Raw genomic sequence first — 21,055 nt, 5'->3', positions numbered from 1 at the left:
TTTACGCAGATGATGCGGTCCTTATGGGCCGCACACCCAATGCATTACGCACTTTAATAACAGGCTTTGTTCTATATATGGCCGACCTTGGTCTATGCACTAATTTTAGTAAATCTTTTATAATGTCCTGTGGCCCACAAAAGCATAAAATCTGTCATATTGTTTCAGGGAATAATGTTTTAAAAAGCACTAGCACTTTCCCTTACTTAGGTCTGTTGTTCTCAGAGTCTGGATCTTGTCAGCCGCATGTTGCCAGTGGGAGGAACAAAATGGGCAAAGCCATCATTTCCATTATTAGCCTCCGCCAACCCAAACACGCCGAGACAATATTACCACTGCTACAAATTTACAAAACCCAATGTCTACAACAGGAACCTATGGTGCAGAGGTGTGGGGCTATTCGAATTGTACCAACATACAGACCGAAGAGAACAGATTCTGTAGGAAGGTTCTGGGGGGGATCATTTCTGCTCCAACTTATGTCTGTCATAGGGAATTGAATCTCCATTATGTAGAGGATTTTATAAGATCTAGGCCCACCTTGTTTTGGCTGAAAATATGGCGGAATCCTGCTGCCTCTTTAACCCGCGAAATTATAACGGATTGTTTAAAATGTGAGCGGGCTAATCACATACCCTGGCGAAGAGCAGTAGAGAAAAGCTTAGAAAGTGTGGAGAAGGGGCATCTATTTTCATCACCCCTAACTGTTGACTGCTCCCATAAGAACCTAGTAAAAAGGGCTTTGTATGACCAGTACAGAAAGGAGAGGGAAAGGACCGAGCTTGTAAAGCCTAATATTATAAAGTATATCCCCCTTCTCAAAACATTTGGTAAGTTTAATAAGATGTCTCAGGGCTACTTGCGGAAAAAATTGGGCAGTGGAATAGGAGTTTGCTGTTTCGCTTTAGCGACGGGAGCATTCAAAATCTACTCTGCTTCCCATTAGGCTTTAATAAAAATTTGGAAAATTTAAGCTGTCCCTGTAATTTAGGTGGTAAACAAAGCCTTTTACACTGTATGTTTTTCTGTGGTTTTTCTGTAAAATATACTAAACGTTACCTAATTCCATATTTTAGAGAGAATGCCCTGATGGATTTTAACTTTAGAGATTTATTGATGCTAGGCACTGATGATGTAATCTTCAGAGTTAGCTGCTTTTTCCAATCCGCTGTTCGTTCTCGAGCAACAATGAACATGGTCTGATAAAGTTTGCACTATTTTTGCATAGTTTGCACTCTTGTATATTTACACTAGTGACTGTATTTTTGCACATATTACAGTTAAGTAGTTTGTGTCCTACCTCCATCGTAGTATAAGCCTGGCTAAACATATTATACGTTGTACCTTAAAATGATGTCACTGGAAGCCTATCTTATGAAATTAATTGTCCCACTTGTTATCAGCTTTTTAAATGACGGTTTTTATTGTTTTTTTATTAGGATGAATTGTTGTGATGTACTTGTACTTTTATGGATGGTTTTTATATCCGAATAAAGATCTTTTGACTTGACTTGACTTGAGAATATGACATCATTGAAAGGTCTTTTAGCTGGACTGATCTCTTGAACGCACTGTACCGAAGATCCACAAATGTGTCAGAGCTCATTTTCTACACATGAACAAGGTATTTTTCCACTGCTTTACAGCTTTAAAGCCACATTCTTCTTCTGTCTTAGCAAATCAGTTTAGAAACTTCACAGGCTCAGCAGTTAAAGCTCCAAGCTTTATTTTGATTTTGCTCACAGTGCCATGACCCGTAAGAATATGTGATTTGATATGAACACTGGGCATCTCTGGGTCAAGTTTGTTGTATAGAATATGAAGGGGGATTAAGGGCCCCATTAGGATGGTGGGCGAGCTTTGCCATCCCGCCATCCTATCGGAAATCGGGACCGCCCGCCCTAAGGGCGGGGGTCCCGCACACACCATTATGATGTGCCCGCCACAGTGGCGGGCACATCCTGTATTTATAGTATTGTGGCGGGTGGATCTCTCTGCTCCACCCGCCACAATACTAAAAATGCTTAGCAGCATTTACATAATCAAAGCGGCAGGTCCCGCGCGGTGCCTGCCGCTTTGATTATGCAAATGCAGGGGGGTACCACAGGTACCCCCCTGTGTGCCACCCCCTTTGGCCTTCACTCCGGGGGCCCACAGGGGGCCCCCAGAGTGAACACCGCCTGCCTTTCCGTGGCGGCATTGCCACCGCGGAAAGGCATTGCACACTTGCCATTGTAATATGGCTGGCGGTGTCTCATAGACACCGCCACCATATTATTCATTTTCCGCCACGGCCGCAATGCGACAGGGGCGGAAAAGTGGCGGGCGGTGTTTCCCTCCGTTTTGGTCTCCCCGCCATTGTAATGTGGCGGGGGATAGGGTGGCGGGCGGTCATTTCTGTCGGGCGGATCGCCACCACCACCATGGCGGTGACGATCCACCCGACATCCTAATGGAGCCCTAAGTATCTCTTCTCACCTAGTCCAAATTATGAATCCATAACTCTGACAATCATTGACTTATGAACATTGCAACAAATCTAAGTAGCACAATAATAACATCTGTATCATTTGACAGTACAATGACTCTATTGGAGCCATTTCGAACAGCCCAGTCAACATGTGGCACAACACGAAGGCTAGTTTCCTCCAATTTGCTGTTAAGTTCTTGAACCTTTGGAATACATATCTGCAGGCAACAACTCTACATTGGCAATCATTTCACTTGCAATAATTGGAAATTCAGTGTTCACTGAATCAACAGCAATGTTTTGGCAAGTTAACATCTCCAAGTTCATCTTGTATGATCTTCATGACCAAAATGTATCAAGTTCCACAGGTACAGGTGTCAAATTTTTGATGCAGGCAAAGGGCCAGATGTATGACCATTCATCTTAGCGAGTCCCAAATTGCGTCATATTACGACCCACTATTTGCGACTCGCAAAAATGAATGTACAACAGTGTCGCAGACAATGCTTGTTATTCCCAATGGGGTCACAAATTGCATGCCTCATTCATATTCATGAGGCTGTCGCAATTTGCGACCCCATTGGGAATGGCTCGCATTCACAGGGATGGTGGCCTGCTGGGGTCAGCTGACCACCATGTCTGTGACTGCTTTTTCAATAAAGCAGTTGTTATTTTAAATTCATCACGTTTTCCTTAAAGGAAAACGGGATGCATTTAAAAAAGAAAAGGAAACCTTACAATTAAATTTTTCAAGGGCAGGCAGTGGTATTTTCGCACCCATTCACAAAGGGGAAGGTGTCACTTGGGGCCCCCTTCCTGTTTATGAATGGTTTACCACCCTTTTGAAAAGGGTGGTAAACTGCGAGTGTTTTGCGACCACAAATGGGTTTGCAAAACAATCGTAAATTCCAATTTGCACTTGCTATTAGGAAGGGACACCCTTGGCACGCCTCTTTCTAATAGCGAGCCGCACACCATATTTTGCAAGTCACTAAAAGGTTAGCGACTCGCAACATATGTTTTTTACATGGGGCTAACCTTTTTTGCGGTACCAAATGAGCCGAATTCCCATTTGCAACCGCAAAAAATGCTTGTACATCTGCCCTAAAGTCAATTGATCCACTTGCAGACATCCGTCTGATTCTCTCACATTATTTGACAAATAGTTCAAAATAACTGTCAAAGTCAATGTGCAGTTCATGCGAGGTGCACACTGACTTTGATACCTGTAGAACAGTCTGAATGACCTCTCCAAAGTTTTGCATTGGTTAAACCTTGACCATTTACAATTGCTACATACAGTCCACAACAACAGCAGTTTTCAATAAGGACATCTATTCGAATTGAAATTCTTCAGGTGGATGTTTTTTTTCAAGCTCCTGTATGAGTTTTGCTTTACTGGTCTGGTTGCAGCATCTCCATCAAATAAAGCATTTGCTGGAAGAAGATCATGTAACAGAATGTCCTAGATAAAATCCCCCCTTTCTTTTGCTACCTCAATATCTCTATGTGCTTGCAAACTATTTTTTTGTAATCTGTTCTGTAGTGGCTGGTTAGATGAAGCTCCCACTATTGCAATTACAGAATGGATGTGTAGCTTTAGTGATTATGTCAAACTGCTTTTTCTTTTTCAATACAAATCTCTCCTGCTTCAGTTCTGTGTATAGTTTTGATCCATATTCCAGGACATCAAGTAGACATGTCCTTATATAATTATCCACATTTAGGGGGTCATTATGATGGGGGTGGGTCACCACCGCCCGGCCGGCAGTGGTGATCTGCCCGCCATCACAACATCATGTACCCCCCACCACATCAGCATGGCAGGGGTACCGCAGCAGACGGAAAGTCCGTCTGCCGATTTTCCGACGGTCAGCAATCATAACGATTGCCGGCTGGGCGGAGCTGGGGCATAATATGGTGGCTCCATATTATATTGACGGGTTGACAAGGCCTTTCCATGGCGGCGATGCCGGTCCTAGCACCGCTGTGGTGGTGGGAGGACTTCAGTCTCCCCACCATCCTAATGAGCCCCATTGTATGGTGACAAAGTTGTGTAGTCACACAGGCTCAGTCATTTCAAAGGAGTTACCTGGCTGCTGCATGAAATGAAGAAGACTATTAAAATGTTTAATGAAACATTTGCCTCGCTTTCCCACAAATTTTTGAGGAGGAACAGTTTCACAATGGTCCATTAATTTTGAATTTTGGTATCTCTCTGAAAGCATTGCAAATAGAAAAGACTTCATGGTAAACTAGCTGCCATTGAGCAACATATTCACTTTTACATGTCTGACCAACAATTTACTTGGAGTTTTTCTGTGATCTCTGGATCGTCTGTTCCAGTTTCATATCTGGAGCCACAGCATTGAACCTTCCCTCTCAGTCTTTCACCACAAAATATCTTTAGATGAATTGTCTGTAGAGATGTGGTTTTTCCACCTCTAGCATCTTCACTCTTCCCACATACTAGGACCCATATCTCAGGTAGTTTATGAAATTAAATTCACGAAACACAGTAATCAGTGACTCCACAGTCTTCATGTGCATCTCCCAAACACCTTCCAGATCAAATTGTACCAAGTTTATGGCTAAATCTATCATGTTTACACATTGTAAACACTTCCCCAGTACTTGCAAAGTTCAACTTTTTCTTCACATTCTATCAAAAACTCTAGGAACTTGGTTTTCAGGTTTTCTGATTTTGAACTGAGTGTTTTGAATATTGCCTGGCTTTGCATGATGTTTTCTTAATTAAGTATAGCCTCAGACATGAGGAGCATCCCTTGTAAAGAACAAACATAATTTTGTGGTCATCAATTTCAGGTTCCCTCATTTGGTGAAAGATCTTTCGATGAGTCATATCAGCAGGCGAGTAGGGCACTCAGACATTGATTTGATGCCACTGGACTATTTCTATAAATCGTCCAACTTCTTCAGGGCCCAGCACCCCAACAGTTCCGGCAGGGTCAGTTGGTGAATGCATTTGTGCATGCACCAGCTTCTCCTGCCGCTGCCCAAGGTATATCTAGCTTTACAACATCCCACCGGTTCGATGTTCTCGCAAATGTTGTGACAACTCCCTATGGCTGGCCCACACAGACATGGTTTGATAGAAATAGCTCATGTTGAGAGTAAGGGAGAAAATAAAGACAATCAGGATACTCACAGTAAAGGCTTACTTAAGATTCCAGCACTTGGAAATAGACCTCCTTTCTACATTTTGACCATGGGATCTAACCCTTCACATCAGTGACTTGACTGAAGATAAACGCATTACTAAGCTGCAAACTGATATCGGAGTGGAGAAGTGTGGCTCAATGGTTAGAAGAGGCAGACCACGAAGCAGAGGTCAGACCCGGGACCAGGGTTCATTTCCCGACGCGGCAGGGTCTTGAGGCCAAAATGTCCACGGACTCGATAATTCTCGCTTCGGTGCCTGCTCGAATCACGGGTTCACACTCAGCAACTCCGGGCAATGTAAATGTAAATGTATAGGCATTTATATAGCGCACTACTTACCCGGAGGGTCCCAAGGCGCTTCGACCACTGCGAAACCCTTCCCGGCTTCCCTGAGAGATGGTCCCTTAATGGGTATCTCCAGGGTGAGACCAGGCATCCCCGGCGGTCTGGTGGGGCTGTTACTGAAGATGAGGCAAGCTAATGCCTAGAGTTGCCGAGTGTGATCGCTGATCAGAGTGGGCACCGAGGCGAGAGAATTATCGAGTCCGCTGATCCTGGTCCAGAAACCTGCCGCGCCGGGAATCGAACCCTGGTCCCGGGCCGTCCTCTGCTCTCGGGTCTGCAGCTTCTAACCAGTGAGCCACACTACTTCACTATAGCTTGCTTAATCTCCACTATAGTATCACAAAACAAATGCCAGTACTGCCAAATGATTCAGAGGACTTATTTCATTCTATACATATGAACAAAACAATATGCAAGAGAGATTCTAATCATGGAGTTAATCACTTCGAATTTGCATTTTATTTACACTTTTCTTCCTTCATATATTTTTTTAACATTTCTGTATTTCTTTTTTTTTTTTTTTTTTTTATTCATCATCATCAAGATTACAATTACATTTTCATGATGTATTTCACCGGGATAAGAAAATCAAATAACATTCATTATTGACTTAAAGGTTTGTAGATCCGTACTTGCATTTAACAAATTCTATCCATAATAGATCTTACAAATTCAATTTAGTACCCAAAACAAATTATTAGTTATCTTACTGTATGCTTATAACTCCCCCAGCTTTTGCTTCCATGTTATTATTGGAGCCCACATTCGCCTCGCAGCCTCCCTTCTTACCCTTCCCTTTTTTTCGTATAGAGCCTGTTCCAAGGTAAAGATTGCCAACAACCTAGCAGCCCATTGATGTACAGTCGGTGGATTAGGATCTTTCCATAGCGATGCTATACATAGTCTGCTTAATACCATGGCTATATACAAAAACTCATAATGGGGAACAACCACGCCATCCTTAGCAACTCCTAAAATCATAACTTCGTTTGACAATGTTATATTCATTCCCAGTGTTCTCTGAAAGAATTGTTCCATATCTTGTTTATAGCTATCTAACCTGGGACATGAAGCAAACATGTGAATCGTATCAGCTTGGGTACATCTTGGACAAATAATCCCACTTGTTCCGCCCCACTGTGCCACCCTATGGGGGGTATAATACAAGTCATACAATGTTTTATACTGTTGTGTTTGCAAATTTGTTGTACTCAGCACCCTATTTGAGTACAACAATTGTTGTGAGTCTACCGGAGAAGGATCAATATTCAAGTACAACGGAATAACATGGAAACATGAGATGTTCACAAATTGTAAAACAAAACATGTGATCTATGGAATCAGGTGCCCATGCAACCTCCTGCACATTGGGAAAACTAACCAGGAGGTCCGTTTAAGAATCCAGCAACATAAATCAAGGATAAAACGTAAGGTACCTAATGCCCCATTAGTTAACCACTGGCAAATGAAAAATCATGGAGACAATGAACTACGATGGACCGTAATAATAAAAGTGGAACAAGATCCGAGAGGAGGGGATTTGGATGCTAAACTGTCTAAAAAAGAAGCTACAATGATTGTACGATTTAACACAGCTACAAATGGACTAAATGAACTCTCTGAGATGTTTAAGTTATAAACACAACAAAGACTTAACATCAGAATCCAGCACATGATTCATGAACAGGTTCCCTATCCAAGATGGCCCCAGATTAAGGAACAGTATGACATACATTTTTTTCAAAAAACAATATGTGGAATAATTCGGAACCAGTCGCGTGATCACCGATCATTTACGCCCATTGCATCACAAGGAATTATTAGTTTGAATCAAACGCGTCATTTGTACATACGTTAACTACAATATCAAAGGGAAAATGACTAGACAAAGATGGCGGCCGTAATACACGAAGAAGTCATGTGACCTCAGAATCAGGAACTAATAGCGGCATAGAGCAATGCGTCCCCGACCGCGAGACGGGACCCAACCGGAGCACACCGCGAATGAAAGGTACGACAGATCAGGGAGCTAAAAGATACCGCCACTGATGCCATTGTCTATATAAAGCAAACTCTGAGATGCTCTCTCCCCTGGTTCCACTAGGCGCACCGTGAAACTTCAATTTAACCGAACAGACTCCAAATTACAGCGTCTGCAATCAATTAATCGGTAAGACCCGCAACCTCCAACATACTAGATGCGTGGTGAATCAAAACATAGAATAGGTCGATCACATATCCCTTATCATTTTCTTGTTGTAGAATCAAAGAGAAAGACAAACATCTTCCAGTGAATATGTTTTCAAGTATGTTTGACGTTGAGTGTTGTCATTCCAACTTACTTAAATAGCGTACATGTTTGTTACATAGGTGGTCCCGCTCCGCGGACGGTGACGAATTTACGAGGCACATTCTACTGACATTTAGAGAGGTAAGAAGCAGAGAAGTGGGTGTAGAGCCCAAAGCAGCTCATGCAATTTAAGACCACGCACTAATAGAGGTTCCCCCTGTTTCTCATTCACAGTCTATGGTCCTGACGAGAACTCCAATACCAAGGAGTTCGAAACGCGTAGACCTTCTCAGATAACGTTCTCACGTTGAGACCATAAGAAAATTGAACAAATCTTTGACTACAGGGATTTACATTTACAAATGAGATTCTATGGTTTCTTATTCATGAATTGTATATTAAATTGTAAAAAGTGTATGTTGTCTTAGACTGTTAGTTGAATGAATGTTCTTTTTGAGTATGAATGAAATGTCTTTCAGTATGAATGAGTATGTATGAGATTTAAGGTGATAAGTACTTCCATGTTTGTTTTTGTAATGTGCTTCACTAAATAAGTGTTGTTGAAATACAGAAATGTTAAAAAAATATATGAAAGAAGAAAAGTGTAAATAAAATGCAAATTCGAAGTGATTAACTCCATGATTAGATTCTCTCTTGCATGTTGTTTTGTTTATATGTATAGAATGAAATAAGTCCTCTGAATCATTTGGCAGTACTGGCATTTGTTTTGTGATACTATTTAAGGCAGGGTTTGGCCTTACTGCTTGGGAACCCATACCCAGTGGTGATCAGTATATAATCTCCACTATGGCCCCCGCGGTGGGATGCCTGGCTTTCACCTTGGGGGTGCCCAGTACGGGTTATCTCACAGGGAAAAACCAGGATGGGTTCCCAAAGCAAGCGCTTAGAGACCGTTGGTGATAATGCGCTATATAAATATAAATTACAATTACAATATGGCTGATTCTTTTATTATTATAACCAGGCCGTTAACCCAGTCCTGGTTTAATGTTGATAATAACAGGCTGCCCCACCCCAAACCATGCCATAGAACGTCCATCCGGGTGGGATCAGGGATCAGCCTGACCATTCAGAAGTACATATGGTACAAAGTTAAGCCTCCCCTTTATAACTACTCTCCTGGAACATTGCAGGGCTTGCATCCAAGTTAGACTGACCTGACTGGACTTGGCTTATTGTTTTCTACGATGTCTGTTTATTTTAAGAGTCCTGGAGTATACAAGTGGGGCTGGGGTTGTAGATTTTAGCAAAACCGCCCTTGTCAAAGCAAAGGGGAGACCATCAATGGGTCTTACCATCTGGGTGCATACGATTCAAACTTTTTAGATGGAGGAAATACGATCTCTTCCACGGATATCTTGGGAATTTCACTGATCTTTCCACAATTTAGTATGTACATCTGTAATGTGTGCCAAAGACCAGGGACACTAAATATAGCCTCTAAGGCCCTAGGGTTGTTAAGTACACATACGACATTAGCCCCAGCTGGAGTGTGGAAATTGGTGGGCATGTAAACTGTCAATTCAAACACCTAGAAGGAAACCCAGGGTCATTGACACTGAAGGAAGATACCGTCTAGCAATTCCTAGGCTAGTAATTCCACCAATTAAAAAATGGTCACCTCTAGATCTACAAATTCTTGCCATGACATTACATCAGGGTCATTGAGCCTGTAGTGACATAACCGCATTAGACAGAGATGGCAAACATACCTTTAATTGGCCAGTCAAATTGATTATGCCTTAGTCGATGTACGGATCTGGCCTCAATTGATCGATACGGAGGTCTGTCAGAGACAGGACAGTGATAATAATGCTATTTCATGTGTTATTGCTTTTCCAGGCTGTAGCATGTTAGACAGCCCATCAGATCCCTTTGACAATAGACTGAGGCCAACTAACAACATGAGCAGGGTAAATAGGTGTCAAATGGCCATGTCTGAGGAAAGACTAGGGAAAGTTTACAGAATAGTATCAAAACACCAGGATAATCTCTAAACCCTGGATGGGTCAGCAGAAAATCTAGACAAACTCAAGAAAAACAAGATTATACCCAAATGTATGAAGAGCTTTATAGCCCTTTCTTTGAATAAGGTAAAATGTCTGCAGGGAAGTTCCATCTATCAACATGGCACAACTCTTCCTGTACGAAGGCCAGGGCTGCTATGATGTAAACTATTAAGCTGCAAGACAGGCAGGGGATCAAACTTAAAAGGGGTAATTATTAAAACATCATATGTCAAGGAAAAAGGGAGTGGGAAGCAGTAAAGTGGGAAGAGCTGCTAGAAGCAGTACGTAAAGGGGACCAGTGGTCTTTTGGAACTTCCACAGGTTCAGCTGATGAATATCGCATTGTGGGAACTAATGTTTTTGGGGCTGATTGGGTCACCCATTTTCTAACCTTTACTCTGCAACTAGAAATGAAGAAGCCAAGCTCATTATGGCAGCTACTGGTTGTGACACCAGTAGGCATAACATATGGACACGAAAAAGAACAGCCACTTAGTATTACACTGAAAGGAGAGATCTTCTATCTCCAAGATTGTCCCAAATAAGGCACCAGGCCCTGACACTATCCCAGGAGACCTCTATCACACTGAGAGGGATGCCCAGGGCCCATACTTTACAGCTGTCTTTAATGGAATATTGAATGGGGTGCCAATTGACCCCTTTGGCTAGGCGCAGAAATTGTTCCCTTGCATAAAAAAAGCTTTCCTTCACTTCCAGTGAACTCTAGGCCCATAAGTGTGATTGACTGCTCACAAAAGATATTTAGTAGAATTCTGTTGGGAAAGCTCCAAGAATGGTTGTCAACTAAGGAAGTATTAAATCCTCTACAGGCCAACTTCAGGGACAGTACAAGTACACTGAACCAAGACTTCCCCCTTCAAATGCTATTTTGGAAGACAGTGGTCCTGGTAGGATGCAGGCTGTACATAGTTTTTGTAGCCCTTCGGTCAGCGTTCGACCTGGTCCTGAGAATGAAGATTTGGCAAGTAATGGCTGATATGGGTGTCCCCAAAAGCCTATTAGCTAATACTGTAAGGCTCCATGTGCAGAACTATGCCCAGGTGTAGACAACATGGTGAGTTGACAGAACGCTTCTGTGTCACCAGAGGGGTAGGACAGGGCTGCGTTTTAGCCCCCACCCTCCTTACAATTTATGTTAATGATTTGCTTGATCATTTGAATGGGGGTGCGGGTGATTTCCCACAACTTGCTGGACACAGTGTTCCTGTACTTAAGTTTGCAGATGATACCCTGCTAATTTTTTAATCACCCATGGAGTTAAGGAAGACATTGTACAGCTTTGACACTTTCCGTACCAAGAGTGGTTTAGAAATCAAAGTCTCAAAGACAAAATACATGGTCCTTAACCCCTGTCCTACAATGAGATCCAGTCTTAAGCTCAGAGATCCACATTGGAGTGGGTGCATATCTTTGAGTATCAAGGTCAAACTCTAAATGAGAAATGGGACTGGCGACATCACATCGACAGATGTAGACTAAAACTCAAACAACATACTGGAGGGTTGATAAGGGTGCAGAGCAGGTCAAAATCAAACCAAGTGTCACTGACACTAGAAATTTATAACCAAATGGCCAAGGGAGCCGCCCTTTATGGGCTGGAGCTCTGGGGGCACAAAGATGCAAAGTTCCTCACCATAGTCAAAAACAGATTTGTATGCCAACTGACAGGCCTGCCAGCCAGCACACCACTACTTCCTCTTAGTTTAGACATGGGTATCAGGCAGATCTCAGAAGGGACAGGACTGAGGCAAATTCTGTACTGGAGGAGGCTTTGGATAACCCCTGAGCCCAAATCCTACCATGAGGGGTTAGAAGAAATGTTGAGGCTCTGTGGCTCTGCTAGTATCCCATGAATTAGTTGTATCAGAGATACTTGGGTATAGGGTCCCTGTGGAAAGACATGTCGACAGCCGGGTCCAGTAGCAAGAACACCATTAAACTGCTTTATACTCAGTACGAAACAGATCTAATGCACTCCCAAGTCACCTTTGGCCCACTATCTGATGCCTTCCTGGCAACAAAATGTTATGTTTAAGATTGAAGGGTTCCTTGATGAGATCAGACCGCTGGGAGCCAGGAAATTATATCTGCAGTGTTGTTATGGACTCTTACTCTGCTCTCCTTTATCTCGGGCTAGACTGGCCAGGATGAGCTGGGTAGATGGGACTGTCCTGCTTGTGGTGCTAGCAGGGAATCTGTAGAGCATGTCGTATTCTTGTGTTCTGCCTATACTAAGGGGCCGATTCCGATCTCGGACGAAAGGGATCTGACCAACGGTCGGAATCCTTCCATCTGCATCAGAAGGTGTCGTTCGGATTCTTTTCCGACCGAGCCATTCTGATGGGCTTGGTCGGAAAGGAATCCGCCTCAGATTTCATGACGGCTTCCGACGGGCTCACCGTACACCGTCTGGAAATCCTTCAGTACTCCCCCGGACGCCTCTTTATGCCCGAGGAAATACAATGGCAATTTTCTACTGTCTTTTCGTTACGGTTTTCCGGCATGAAAAGCTAGTCGTAAACTGTCTTTGGAGGCCCTCAGTAGGGCCTCCATGGGTGTGAGGCCACCGAACGGCAGCCTGGGGTCACCTATGTTGCCCCTATGTTGATCCCTGCACCCCGTGGCAGGTACCTAGGGGTGCCGGCCACAGTGTGCAGGGTTGAACTGCACCCCTCTATTTCACAATGAGGATATGCATTCTGCTCGGAATGCATGCTCCCATTGTAAGACATAGGAGTGCGACCAAACAGGGTTTGGTCGGATTGCACTTGCAGGCCCGTCTGATATCGAAAACGGCCACTAAGTGGGAAAACAATGGATTCCCCCCAATATGTCGAACACTTGGGGTGAGAAAGCATGTAGAAGCCCTTGGTATCTTTAGATATGACACAAAACAGTGTATAGTCTTTGCTGTATCTCGCTATCTCTTGGTGATGGAGAGGAGCAGGGGTTGATCCTTAAAGCAAACATGAGGCACATCGTATTGATAACATTGGGTGCCTTCAATGATTCTGTTATCCCCTTGCTATGAGACATTTGTGATGCTATGGCTCAAGAATTTAATTGGGATGTTGAAGAAAGCCCTCACTCACCACCTGGTGATGACATGCTTCATCATTGGGCTCCACCAAAGAGACCTAGTGTCTCTTTGGTGTGCTGCAATGCCAGGATTACTGCGGAGCGGGATAGTGAGTTTAGGGCGTGTTGGGTGCAATTAGGACTAGTGAGTGTTGGGGGTATTAAAATAGTCAGTAGTGTATCAAGGTAATGACTTTATTAAATGATCACTAAAGACTTAGGAGTTAAAATATGTGAGGAAACAGTCCACTTTCATTGAGTGGGAGGTTCCTAAAAGTTAGTCGGCATGTTTCTTGCCATCAAAACAGTGTTAATTTACCTGGCAATTCATCAGGACTGTGTGTGGTAAAACCCTGGCGGTATGAGCACGCTAAGGCCCACCCTTACCTAGGGGCGTGAGAGTGAAAAAAAAATTTAAAGGTGAAAAAGTGCAAAATAATTAGGAATGAATAAAATATTCCTAATTACTCCTGGTTTAGGAGGCTTCTATCGTCGGGGTCCGGTTCGAGGGCGACGTAGGCATACTGAGGGTGCTAAGCGTCGAGGGCGGTGTGACGAATACGCTTCCACCCCCCTCCTGAGACCCATGGTGTTTATTCCCAACACCTAATAAGTGCAGAAACGATAAGTAGAAGCCTCCTAAACCAGGAGTAATTAGGAATATTTTATTCATTCCTAATTTTTTTGCACTTTTTCACCTTTAAATTTTTTTTCACTCTCACGCACCTAGGTAAGGGTGGGCCTTAGCGTGCCCATGAGGTTCCGTGACGATTTGAACCCGTGTTTTCAACATTGTCGTAAATACATAATTTTGGTATCAGTGAACCGCAAATGATCCATTTAGCATATCCTGGTGTTTTCGCTATGCTACGAGCAAGAGTACTCCTGTTACAAACACATTTCCGATCTACCCATGGCATCCATCTTAGATCATGGCAGCCATTTTGTGTTTCTTGCCCTCACATAGACAATGGACACGCAATGACCTCTGATTACTTCATTTCGATTAAGGACACGTAGGCTTAGCCGGGGATTCACCTCTCTAGTGACACGTGCACCTTAGAACAGAACATGCCGTGGCTGCATGACTCGACAAAGGCTGCCTCCTCTGCCTGAGGCCAGTCCTGCTATACTGGTTCTCGTGTTCGTCGGCCTGATCATGATTAGGCGGCCGAAGCTGGTAGCCTTGCCCATTTACGACCCACAAACATCTCTTATCCTGCTTTTCTATCTTCTGCACCTGGCTCAGCTCCTTTCCTTCTGGGCCTTTATTAGGGGGAGGTAACGAAATTTACGATGAGGCGGTCCGGCTCTTGAATGAAATGTTGACATGGGATTGTGATGGAATAGTGGGAACCCCTCTTCGTAATGTTTGACATCAGATATTATCGACGATTCCTGTGCAACGCCAAATATTTATTGTTTAGGACACAAAGGTTTGGGAATGTACTAACATTGTGAAGAATTTGCCTGAAGGCCAATATTTAGTATATAAGGAGCAACCCTCTTTGTACAAATCGAACAGGCTCCTAGATACTGCCCGTGTGTAGTTTCTGTGACTTCTGTGTCCCTGCAGTAATAAACCTTTGGTCTTTGACGCCACCATCGAGAAGCCCGTGTTTCTGTTTATTTGTGCACCGAGACAGGTAGAACTCCGGGGTCTTCGGGTGTTATCCCTGACACCTCTGGACGGAACCAAAAAGTCCAGAACTCCAATTGGCGCCCAACATGGGGCGACGTCATTCGGTACCGGTCCAAAAGCCTGAAGAGTTCAAGAAGCTTCGTGTGAAGATTCCTGAGGGAGGCGCCCCACTTCATCGATCCCGGCATATCGCAAAAGTGGCCCGACGTTCTCTTCCACGAGGGTTCCTGTTCAGGACGGCTGCAGTGGTCCGTTGCCTTGACCGTCGCCCTGTCTTGGACCCGAGGTGCAGTCCTTAGTACGGCGAGACGTGACGGGTTTCTCCTTGGTGACGTCTTCAGTGCCTCAGTTAAGTATTAAGTGGTTGCTAGTTGGTTGCTTCGTGAGGGTTGTTAAAATCCTTTTAGTTCTTGGTTTGGTTTGGTTTCGTAAGATTATCACTGGTTGTTCTGGTTACGATAATCTATTGGTTTAGTTTGGGTATCGATACATTTGTTCGCTTTTGGTAGGCCTAAGTTCTTGGTTCGAGTGCACATTTTTGTTTGTGTTTGTTCGTTCTGTGTTCCAGATTACAAAATGGTAAGTCGGAAAAATTGTATGTTGTCGTGTTTTGGTTGCAACAGTGATTCCCGGTTGGAGGACTCATGTCTGGTTCCTCCGATTGGAACTCCTCTATATGATCTTTATTGTGAACACGGTGTAGGTCCTATATCTTATAATGAGGTGTGGGTCCGATATACGGAAAAAGACGGTGTCCTTAGTTGGCCACTGCATGGTAGTTTTGAACCCGAAGTCCTGGACAATTTAGAAGTGAAATTGTTTAAGAAGAAAGCCCGGCCGGCAATGTTTGATTCTTTCCGTTACTGGCGAAAAGAATCTAAACAGAGAGAAATTAAAAGGTTGAAGAAAGAACAGAAAGAGCAAGAGTTGACTTTAGAACAGGCTGCTAAGCAGCTGCAAGTCAACGAGTCTGAGAAGGCAATAGAGGTGGCTACTAGAGAGCGTAATTTAGCGATAGACAAGTGCTACCCAGCCTTGCCATCGAGTACAACTAAGATAGTAGAGGACCCCGAAAATGATCCTCTGTTGTCTTACTTGTTACGGTCACCCCCACCGTATGCACAGGGTGCTACGGCTCCGCCTGTACCGAATGTCCAATTGCCGGTTGCTGGACAACCTGGTATTCCTGCTCCTGCTCCTCTGAATCAAGCTCCTGTACCTCCTGTGGTCAATGTTAATGTTCCTTCGGCACCCCCTCTTCCTGGGTTGCCGGTTTCTTTGCCTATACCTGTATCACTTACACCTACTGTTTCACAAGCTACCTTACCTGATACTCCTACTGTTCCTGTCCTATCTGTTCCAACTGCTACTGTGTTTTCTACATCTGCTAGTATTATTACTCCGCTTTCTGTTCGTCGAAGAATCACTGATTCTGTCTCTAACATTCTGTCTCCCTTCTATAAAACTTTAATTAAGACTCCTACTTCTGACTCTGTACAGAGACGTAGTCAGCTCCCAAGTACTGAGGAACGGGGAATCTTAGATTCCACGGCTCTCAGATGGATTTTGAAGAGTAGGAGATATAGTACTAGAGATGTATTAGATACATTTATGCAGTGGAATGAACCAACACAACGATATGTGTTCGACGAGATGTGCTCTCTTTTACGTGAGGAATTTGAAGAAGATGACTCTGACTCAAATTTAGAAGAATTAATTAGTGTTCAAAAAGAGTTTGCTGTTGGTATGATAGTTGGTCAGAATATAAAGGAAGCGATGGAACTAATTTTAAGTTATAGGAATGATCCATCACTCCGTTACCAAGGGAGTTAGAGAAGAGTAGTACGAAGCAGAATCGCCAATATCCAATGAGGGAGGTTCCACCAATTTGGCGTGAAGCTGTGCAAGCTGACGCACTAAATGGTGTTGTTGCCGCTCCGGCGCAATTCCAGAGAGTGTGGATACACATTCCGTGGAAGCGAGCCGAAGTGTTAGCAGTGAAACAGGCCTTGCCAGATCCGCGTAAAAATCCTGCCGGATACTATAAGGAGTTAGCGCAGACAGTTGAGGCTTGCGTAATGAATCTAGCGGACATTGACATGTTATTTGGGAATGTAGTTCCGCAATCAATTTGGGCTAAAATTCGTAAAGAGAATCATCCAGTTGCCCTAGGTGGTGATTGGGCAGCTATCATAGCAGCAGATGATCAACAAATAGGTGGTTCCAAACCCGAACCTCTAATTGCTAATCTTCCAGGTAGAATAATTGACTTAATGAAGACTCTGATGCCAGCATTGCGAGTTAATTGGGACAAGTTGTCTGCATGCAGGCAGAAGAAAGACGAAAGTGTCTCCGACTTTTTCACGAGGTTCGAAGAGACTTTTGTAGATCACAGTGGTCAGGATATGAGCACAGAAGGAGGACAGAGATTGTTTGTCGATAAATTTGTACACAATCTGCTACCAGAGCTCTGTAATAAATTGAAAGATTCCGAGAGTGCATGGGCTGTCTCTACAACTGCGCAAATACTTGCAACTGCACAGTATTATGAAAATAGGGATAAAGAGGAGAAAGAGAAATCAGATAAGAAAACGAAAGATTTAAAGACTAAAGTTCTTTTGCAACAGGCATATCCGCCTCGCATGAATCAGAATAATACACAGCAAGGGTCATATCAAAGGACAGATTATAGTTCACCGAGGCCGCAATATCAGTGGAACCAGTGTGCCTACTGTAAGAAAGAGGGTCATTATAAGAATGACTGTCCAATCTTAGCGCAGAATAACGCTGCAGCAGCTCAAAGAGGTCGTGGTGGTTCCATGCAAAATTCTAGGGGTCGAGGACGAGGTGCTATGCCTCCACAAACAAATGATCGCCCTTCTAATCATTTTGATCAACGAAATGCACAGTCTGCTCAACAGAATAGATCACAACAGTATCATGTTGAAGACTATTGTGAAAATGATGAGGGATTTCAGCAAACTGAATACTAGGACAGCCATGGACAGGGAGAGGGAGTAGTATCAGTTCCAGTGGATCAGAGTGGGCCTTATGTCGCAGTAGCAACATCAGGTGTAGTCGAACCGTTTCTGTTGGATACTGGTGCCGCAAAATGTTCTATCATTCATGCGAAACTCCCTGGCGCACCTTTGTCCGGCTTAACAAATGTTTCAGTAGGTTTTTCAGGCGCCCCTGTTTACAACCCTGTATCTGGTCCTTTGTCTATTTCTGTTGGACCCCGTCAATTGAAAGCACCTTTGATTTTGACGACAGGTTGTAATGAAAATCTGCTTGGTTTAGACTTGTTAAAACGCCTATATGCGACATTGTACTGTTCTCCGGAAGGAGTACAGCTTACGTTGGGTAAAAGAATCACCTCTCCGATGTACTTGTCAATGGATGCACTCCCGCCAGAGCTGCGTTCACTCCCTGATACTCTTTGGGCGACTGGTCCTAATGATGTAAGCCTTTTGGAAATACCACCATATGTAGTCACTTTGAAAGCAAATGTCAAATTTCCACGAATTCCTCAATACAAAATCTCTAGTGAAGGTGAACGTGCACTTTTATTGATTGTGCAAGATTTGATTAAGAAAAGTGTGGTTGAGGAAACTAGAGGAAATGTCTGTAACAGTCCTGTATTACCAATTTTGAAACGTACTGATCCTTCAAAGCCTCCAGTGTATAGGTTTGTTATCGATCTCAGAGAGGTTAATAAAATTGTGGTTCCGCAGTTTCCTGTGGTTCCAGACATTACTGCATTGTTAACGTTGATTCCTGCAACAGCCACATGGTTTTCAGTTATCGACTTGAAGAATGCCTTTTTCAGCATTCCGATAGCCGAGGAAAGCAGAGATATTTTCGGCTTCTCTCTAGGAGGTCGAAGCTTCAGGTTTAAACGTGCTCCACAAGGCTATTGTGAGAGTCCATCCATTTACAGTCAGGCATTAAAAAGCCAGTTAGATTCCTTTGTACTTCCTTCAGGTTCTGCCCTAGTGCAGTATGTAGATGACCTTCTAGTGGCTGCCGATGACAAGGAAACTTGCAAAGCAGCTACAATTTCGTTATTGCATCATTTGTCTAATTTGAATCACAAGGTGTCACCTTCGAAAATGCATTACTGCTGCCAAGAAGTGACCTACCTAGGTCATCTCTTGTCAAAGGAGGGAAGGAAGTTGACCCCAGAGAGAATAAAAGCAATTACGCAGATGAGTGTTCCCCGCACACAGAGAGAAGTACGTGCCTTTTTAGGTATTACCTCGTACTGTAGGCAGTGGATCCCAAATTTTTCTCTTTTGGCAAAACCATTGGTAGTATTGACTGGGAAAAATGTTCCGAGTCCGGTGCCATGGTCTGCTGAATGTCAGGAGAGTTTTTCTGAGTTACGAAATGCACTATGTTCAGCTCCTGTATTGGGTACACCCGATTACAGTAAGCCATTCACGCTCTATGTTCATGAGAGAGAAGGTTGCACGTTGAGTGTTCTGACACAGAGATTTGGTGATAAACAACGCCCTTGTGCGTATTTTTCATCAACATTAGATCCGGTAGCTAGAGCGTTGCCTAGTTGTTTGAGAGCTACAGCGGCAGCTGCGGCTTCCATTCGACAATCTGCTGGTTTGGTGATGAACAACATGCTAGTGGTCATGGTTCCTCATGCTGTGGATACACTCATGAACCGAACCAAGACGCAACACCTTACCAGTGCTAGATTATCTGGCTACGAGCTGACACTGCTAGCAAGTCATATACAGATCAAAAGATGCAATGTATTGAATCCAGCAACATTGTTGCCGGCTAATCAAGAGTCGAGTGATTCTGAACCCCACGATTGCTGTTTCAGAACCGAGGAGGAGACAAAAGGACGAATTGATTTAAAAGACACTCCGTTGTCAGATCCAGATGGCACGTTGTATGTTGATGGGTCATGCTTTAAATTGGAGAATGGTGATGTGACTGCTGCTTACGCAGTAACGACTTTGAGTACGATTGTGGAGACCGCAAGAGTGAGTCAGAATTCTGCCCAAGCTGCAGAATTAATCGCTCTAACGAGAGTGTGTGTTTTAGCAAAGGGAAAGAGAGTGAATGTGTTCACAGATAGTCAGTACGCGTTCGGCGTGGCCCATAGTTTTGGCCATTTGTGGAAAGAAAGAGGTTTCATTACGTCCCATGGGACTAAGATTCAACATGGTCAGCTAGTTAACGACTTGTTGGAATCTCTAACCTTGCCGACTGAAGTTGTGAAATGCAGTGCTCATAAAGCAATCACGGATGATGTTGGTCGTGGGAATGCTTTTGCTGATGAAACCGCTAAACAGACAGCTAGAAATATGATGAGTAGAATGTATGTTGCAACGTCTGCAAGATGGATTTCCGAGTCTGGAATGTGTGAGGACACAGTGGAAAGTGTGAAAGAAATTCAGAAAGAGGCGACTGAGGAGGAAAAGCTTGCATGGAAAGAGAGTACGGGTAAATTGGACTCGAGTGGATGTTGGATTGATTTGTCAGAACAACAGCGTTGGATGTTACCTGATGCGTATGTGCTTGCAGTAGTGACGATGGCACATGGAGCAGCACACATTAGTTCTAAAGGGATTTGTAAGATGTTGGCTCCAGTCTGGAAGAATGATGGGAATAGTAAATGTGCAGAGAGAGTGGTGAAAAATTGTATGGTATGCCTGATGCATAATCCTGGCAAGGGAGTCCCCACGCCTGCTGGTCACTTCGCTCCTCCTTCTTGCCCCTTTGAAGTGATCCAGTTAGACTTCATTCACATGGATCATTGCAACAACTTAAAGTACGTCCTAGTGGTAGTTTGTGCTTTCTCCAGGTGGATCGAAGCATATCCACTGAAGGACAACACTGCCCTATCAACTGCCAAAATCCTTCTCAAGGAATACTTCCCTAGGTATGGAATGCCACGGATGGTATGGTCAGATAACGGAAGTGAGTTTGTAGGGAAAGTTATGCAGAGTGTGTGTGCCGGTTTAGGGATC

The sequence above is a fragment of the Lissotriton vulgaris genome, chromosome 6, assembly GCF_964263255.1.
Source record: "Lissotriton vulgaris chromosome 6, aLisVul1.2, whole genome shotgun sequence".
In the NCBI taxonomy this organism is placed as follows: domain Eukaryota; kingdom Metazoa; phylum Chordata; class Amphibia; order Caudata; family Salamandridae; genus Lissotriton; species Lissotriton vulgaris.
The sequence above is the reverse complement of the archived record's forward strand: the minus strand, read 5'-3'. Positions refer to the sequence as shown.